Here is a 6000-nt window from a genome sequence, read left to right as displayed (position 1 = left end):
GTCCAACCATGTCCTGTCCTGTCCAGTATAGTAGGCCTATGTGTATTTGTCATGTCTCTTATTCTGTCTCGTCCTGTCCTATCCGATCCCGTACCATCCTATTTTATATTATACTATACTATCATATCATATCCTGGCCCATGATGTCCTGTCTTGTCCTGCTCCCTGTCCTATCCAATCCCATCCTATCCAACCATGTCATGTCCTGTTCAGTATTGTATCCTGACCTGTCCTGTCCCTTACCTTGTCCTATCCTATCCTATCCTATCCTATCCTATCCTATCCTATCCTATCCTATCCTATCCTATCCCGTACCATCCTATTTTATATTATACTACTATCATATCATATCCTGGCCCATAATGTCCTGTCTTGTCCTGCTCCCTGTCCTATCCAATCCCATCCTATCCAACTATGTCATGTTCTGTTCAGTATGGTATATATTGTATCCTGACCTGTCCTGGCCCTTATCTTGTCCTATCCTATCCTATCCTATCCTATCCTATCCTATCCTATCCTATCTTATCCTATCCTATCCTATCCTATCCTATCCCATCCTACCTGTCCAATACTATGCAATCCTATCCTGTCCTGCCCTGTCACCTATCCTATCCTATCCTGTCCTGTCCTGTCCTGTCCTATTCTATCCTATCCTATCCTATCCTATCCTATCCTGTCCCATCCCATCCCATCCCATCCAATCCCATCCTACCTGTCCAATACTATGCAATCCTATCCTGTCCTGCCCTGTCACCTATCCTATCCTGTCCTGTCCTGACCTGTCCTGTCCTGTCCTGTCCTGTCCTGTCCTGTCCTATTCTATCCTATCCTATCCTGTCCTGTCCTGTCCTGTCCTGTCCTGTCCTGTCCTGTCCTGTCCTGTCCTGTCCTATCCTGTCCTGTCCTGTCCTGTCCTGTCCTGTCCTATCCTATCCTATCCTATCCTATCCTATCCTATCCTATCCTATCCTATCCTATCCTATCCTATCCTGTCCTGTCCTGTCCTGTCCTGTCCCATCCCATCCAATCCCATCCTACCTGTCCAATACTATGCAATCCTATCCTGTCCTGTCCTGTCACCTATCCTATCCTATCCTATATCCTATCCTATCCTATCCTATCCTATCCTATCCTATCCTATCCTATCCTATCCTATCCTATCCTATCCTATCCTATCCTATCCTATCCTGTCCTATCCTGTCCCATCACATCCAATCCCATCCTACCTGTCCAATACTATGCAATCCTATCCTGTCCTGTCATGTTCTGTCTGTATCCTTTCCTGTTCCATCCCATCCCATCCCTTTCTTGATTATGTCCTTTATACATATTTTATTTTGCTGTATTGGGGTCTGTTGTCTCTTCAGTTTGGCTGAAGGCAGAATCATAAGCCACAGGGCTATAGGCTTGTCACAATGTTTGTTTGTTTTTAGTTCCTTCTGTGAGTGTTTAATACTGTTTATGTGCTTGACTTAGTTTACAGAAGTGCTCATTAGTTATCACCCCCATAGACAAGCCACTCAGCGTCATTAGACCAGCACAAACACACACACACACACGTATGTAGAGAGAAGTCGGTTTTGTTTCCATCAATTGTCCAGAAAGTACATAGCTCAAAAACTACATCAATTGAAACATGTTGAAATGAGTTGCTTAATTAAATTTCTGCATGTATTCATGCTCATGTAAATCATTCACATGTACATTTTTTTGTCTTACAAATATCCTTGTCACTTTCCACTGACCGTTTGTAACAGTGTCTCGCCGTTTTCATGTAATTTCAGTCTTACAAGCTGCCAGTAACATATTAGCTATTTTAACATATATACGTTTTTTTAGGAAATAGAGGGGGAAACTATATATTCCTGTGATGAATAGCAGCATCTCTTTCCAGAACTGTATAATTGGACATGTTCAGATGAAAAGGTCAGCCATTGGTGTGACACGATATCTTCTACAGAGCTGTTAGTTCAAAGTTACTAGTGTTCTATGATTTCTACAGATTAAGCCATTTCCAACAGTATTTTAGGGATAGTTTTCGTTCACATGAAAAGCTGTTGCAATGTTTGCATTAGGCCTATATGTGTACTCGGTCACACTGTAGTTTAGGCTCCAATTCTCACTGTTAACTCACTATTAACTATGACTTTTGCCTTAATAAACTCCTAATTACTGCTCATTAATAGTTAGTAAGGTAGTTGTTAAGTTTAGGTAGGATTAAGGGATGTAGAATAAGGTCATGCAGAATAATAACATTAATATGTGCTTTATATGTACTAATAAACAGCCAAAATCATAGTAATATGCATGCTATTAAGCAACTTTTATAGTGAGAATTGGACTTTAAACTACAGTTACCGTGCACTAATTAGCAATGCTTTACACACAAATAAATACAGTGAGGAAAATAAGTATTTGAACACCCTGCTATTTTGCAAGTTCTCCCACTTGGAAATCATGGAGGGGTCTGAAATTATCATCGTAGGTGCATGTCCACTGTGAGAGACATAATCTAAAAAAAAAATCCAGAAATAACAATATATGATTTTTTAACAATTTATTTGTATGATACAGCTGCAAATAAGTATTTGAACACTTGTCTATCAGCTAGAATTCTGACCCTCAAAGACCTGTTAGTCTGCCTTTAAAATGTCCACCTCCACTCCATTTATTATCCTAAATTAGATGCACCTGTTTGAGGTCGTTAGCTGCATAAAGACACCTGTCCACCCCATACAATCAGTAAGAATCCAACTACTAACATGGCCAAGACCAAAGAGCTGTCCAAAGACACTAGAGACAAAATTGTACACCTCCACAAGGCTGGAAAGGGCTACGGGGAAATTGCCAAGCAGCTTGGTGAAAAAAGGTCCACTGTTGGAGCAATCATTAGAAAATGGAAGAAGCTAAACATGACTGTCAATCTCCCTCGGACTGGGGCTCCATGCAAGATCTCACCTCGTGGGGTCTCAATGATCCTAAGAAAGGTGAGAAATCAGCCCAGAACTACACGGGAGGAGCTGGTCAATGACCTGAAAAGAGCTGGGACCACCGTTTCCAAGGTTACTGTTGGTAATCCACTAAGACGTCATGGTTTGAAATCATGCATGGCATGGAAGGTTCCGCTGCTTAAACCAGCACATGTCAAGGCCCGTCTTAAGTTTGCCAATGACCATTTGGATGATCCAGAGGAGTCATGGGAGAAAGTCATGTGGTCAGATGAGACCAAAACAGAACTTTTTGGTCATAATTCCACTAAACGTGTTTGGAGGAAGAAGAATGATGAGTACCATCCCAAGAACACCATCCCTACTGTGAAGCATGGGGGTGGTAGCATCATGCTTTGGGGGTGTTTTTCTGCACATGGGACAGGGCGACTGCACTGTATTAAGGAGAGGATGACCGGGGCCATGTATTGCGAGATTTTGGGGAACAACCTCCTTCCCTCAGTTAGAGCATTGAAGATGGGTCGAGGCTGGGTCTTCCAACATGACAATGACCCGAAGCACACAGCCAGGATAACCAAGGAGTGGCTCTGTAAGAAGCATATCAAGGTTCTGGCGTGGCCTAGCCAGTCTCCAGACCTAAACCCAATAGAGAATCTTTGGAGGGAGCTCAAACTCCGTGTTTCTCAGCGACAGCCCAGAAACCTGACTGATCTAGAGAAGATCTGTGTGGAGGAGTGGGCCAAAATCCCTCCTGTAGTGTATCATACAAATAAAGAGTTAAAAAATCATATATTGTGATTTCTGGATTTTTTTTTTAGATTATGTCTCTCACAGTGGACATGCACCTACAATGACAATTTCAGACCCCTCCATGATTTCTAAGTGGGAGAACTTGCAAAATAGCAGGGTGTTCAAATACTTATTTTCCTCACTGTAAATAGCACTTTTGAGAAATAGTATGTACAGTAAAATTCATATGAATCACGTAAAAAAGTTTTTATTCCACATGGAGTGGATTGGCCCCTTATGACATGTTGGGCCCTATCTTGCACCCAGCGCAATTGACTTTGTACACCGACGCATGTATCATTCCTATTTTGCACCCGACGTACAGCGGACTTTTCCCTCCACAGACGCACATCAGTAAATTAGGAAATGAACTTGTGCTTCCGGGGCCGGTTCAGCGAAAAAAGAGGAGGCGTGTTCCGGCGTAAACGTTCCCTGGTGCTATTTGGCAGGTTTAGAAAACAATTCCGCCACTGACCAGGATTATTCAGATTGGCGCGTTATTCATGATGCTATTTTAAGGGCGCATGCTTTGCCATAATGTAGCGTGTGCACAACGCGCATACACTTTGATTCTCTCATCTACACAGAAGCAGCAGTTTTCATTTTTGCAAATCATAGTCTACATTATTACAAGGAAAAATATTAACACACGAGGGAAATCATTGTTGTGTCCATGAAGATGTGAAAAAATAGGCATAAATCTAGCCTACACATTTACCCAAATTATTATACGCCTGTTTAACTAATTTGGGTGGGTTTCTCCCATCCCCAATGTCACTTCTCTGTGTTTTACGGCCCTGACGAAAACGTCGGTCTCCTCGGCTGTGAACCGCTCCTGGCGTGCGCCTGGCAAATCCACCATTATAACAGCAATCCCCCGTGGAACAAGCGCGCCTGCTCTTAAAGGGAATGTGAGATGTCGCTCTGATTGGTTTATTTCATGTTACGCCCAAACCACACCTATGAGTAATGAAGCTACTTCAGACCAACCCATTTTAGATTTGGGTCGGGTGCAAGAGTCATTTATCCCGCCGGTATAATAGCAACAGCGCCCAAGACCCGTCCACAAAGTTACTTGCGTTTCGCGCTTGATACTTGCGTTTCAGATCGTTAAAATAGGGCCCACTGTCATATGACCAGCCTGTCAAGTTACCAGTAACAATTACAACATAAACAACAACACTGTTTAAACTTTACAAAGCCTAAATCTAAAAGTACATCTAAACAGAACAATCAAACCAGCAATATAGCACAATATACTGTACATACATACAGAAGACAACATAACACAGATCAGCATGTGTGCAATCTAAAGACAGAATAAATACTGTATGAGTGGAAAAGTGAAATGTCTATTCATAATAGTAATAATAATAATAATAATAATAAAGGACTCGAGTCAAAACATATTAGGAATTTACAAAGATAAGAAACCTACAAGCATTTGATACTTCAATGAAATCTTTAGTTCCTGAACTTGCTTTAATCCACCAGCTCATACTGTAGACAGGGCGAGTGTTCTGTTATATTTATGGTTTGATTCAATTTGATTTAAAATTAATCAAAAATATTATTTTTTTCCCCCAAAGATAACAACATTCATACAAAGTAAAGGGATTATTTATTATAAATACCATATACTTAATCAATATATTTTCTTTAGACAAAAGCCAAAAAGTTATAAGACAGTTAAGTTTTTAGCTTTTTACAAATTAATTTCACTATAAACAAAAGTTAATAGCTATAATATGAAAGAAGAATTTTCTTAAGATAAAACAAAAAATATTTTGTTATACTAAGTTTCATTTAGTTTACGTACTTAACATAAAGACAATTTTGAAATACCCTAATGTTTATTGTGATGTTTTTTTTAAATATGCATCATATTTGTGTTATGTACTAACATCAACACTCTGGTGTCAAGCGAAAATACTATTTAAAACAAAATGGTTTATTTTAATTATTTCAATGGGGAGTGTTGTTTGCTTTAAGACAAACTAAACAAAAAAAAAGTACTTTAAATAAATGAAAAGATGACCTCGCTAGCTAATAAACTAAACGTCACAAAAATCCAATGATTTGATTTCATGGGGTCTTTAAAGAATCTATTACCCAATATGCTTATTTGAATAAATGTAACTTTTAATGTAACATTTTAATGATTGTAAACTTTTTTAATCTCCAAGGAGGCATATTTAGCCAACTCAGGAACCTTCTAGAGACTTTTCTGCTGAACCTATGCTATGAAGAACCATTGAAGAAG

The 6000-nt window shown here is 39.8% G+C and overlaps 1 protein-coding gene across 1 annotated transcript in view; it reads left to right on the top strand.

The window, feature by feature from the left end:
- Positions 1 to 6000, top strand: part of dlg4a (discs, large homolog 4a) — a gene marked incomplete at its 5' end in the record, with an annotated part of 163128 nt that overhangs the window by 46615 nt on the left and 110513 nt on the right. The gene's annotated exons all lie outside the window — the stretch shown is intronic.

The sequence above is a fragment of the Abramis brama genome, assembly GCF_963993115.1.
Source record: "Abramis brama genome assembly, chromosome: 5".
In the NCBI taxonomy this organism is placed as follows: Eukaryota; Metazoa; Chordata; class Actinopteri; order Cypriniformes; family Leuciscidae; genus Abramis; species Abramis brama.
The sequence above is the reverse complement of the archived record's forward strand: the minus strand, read 5'-3'. Positions and strand labels throughout refer to the sequence as shown.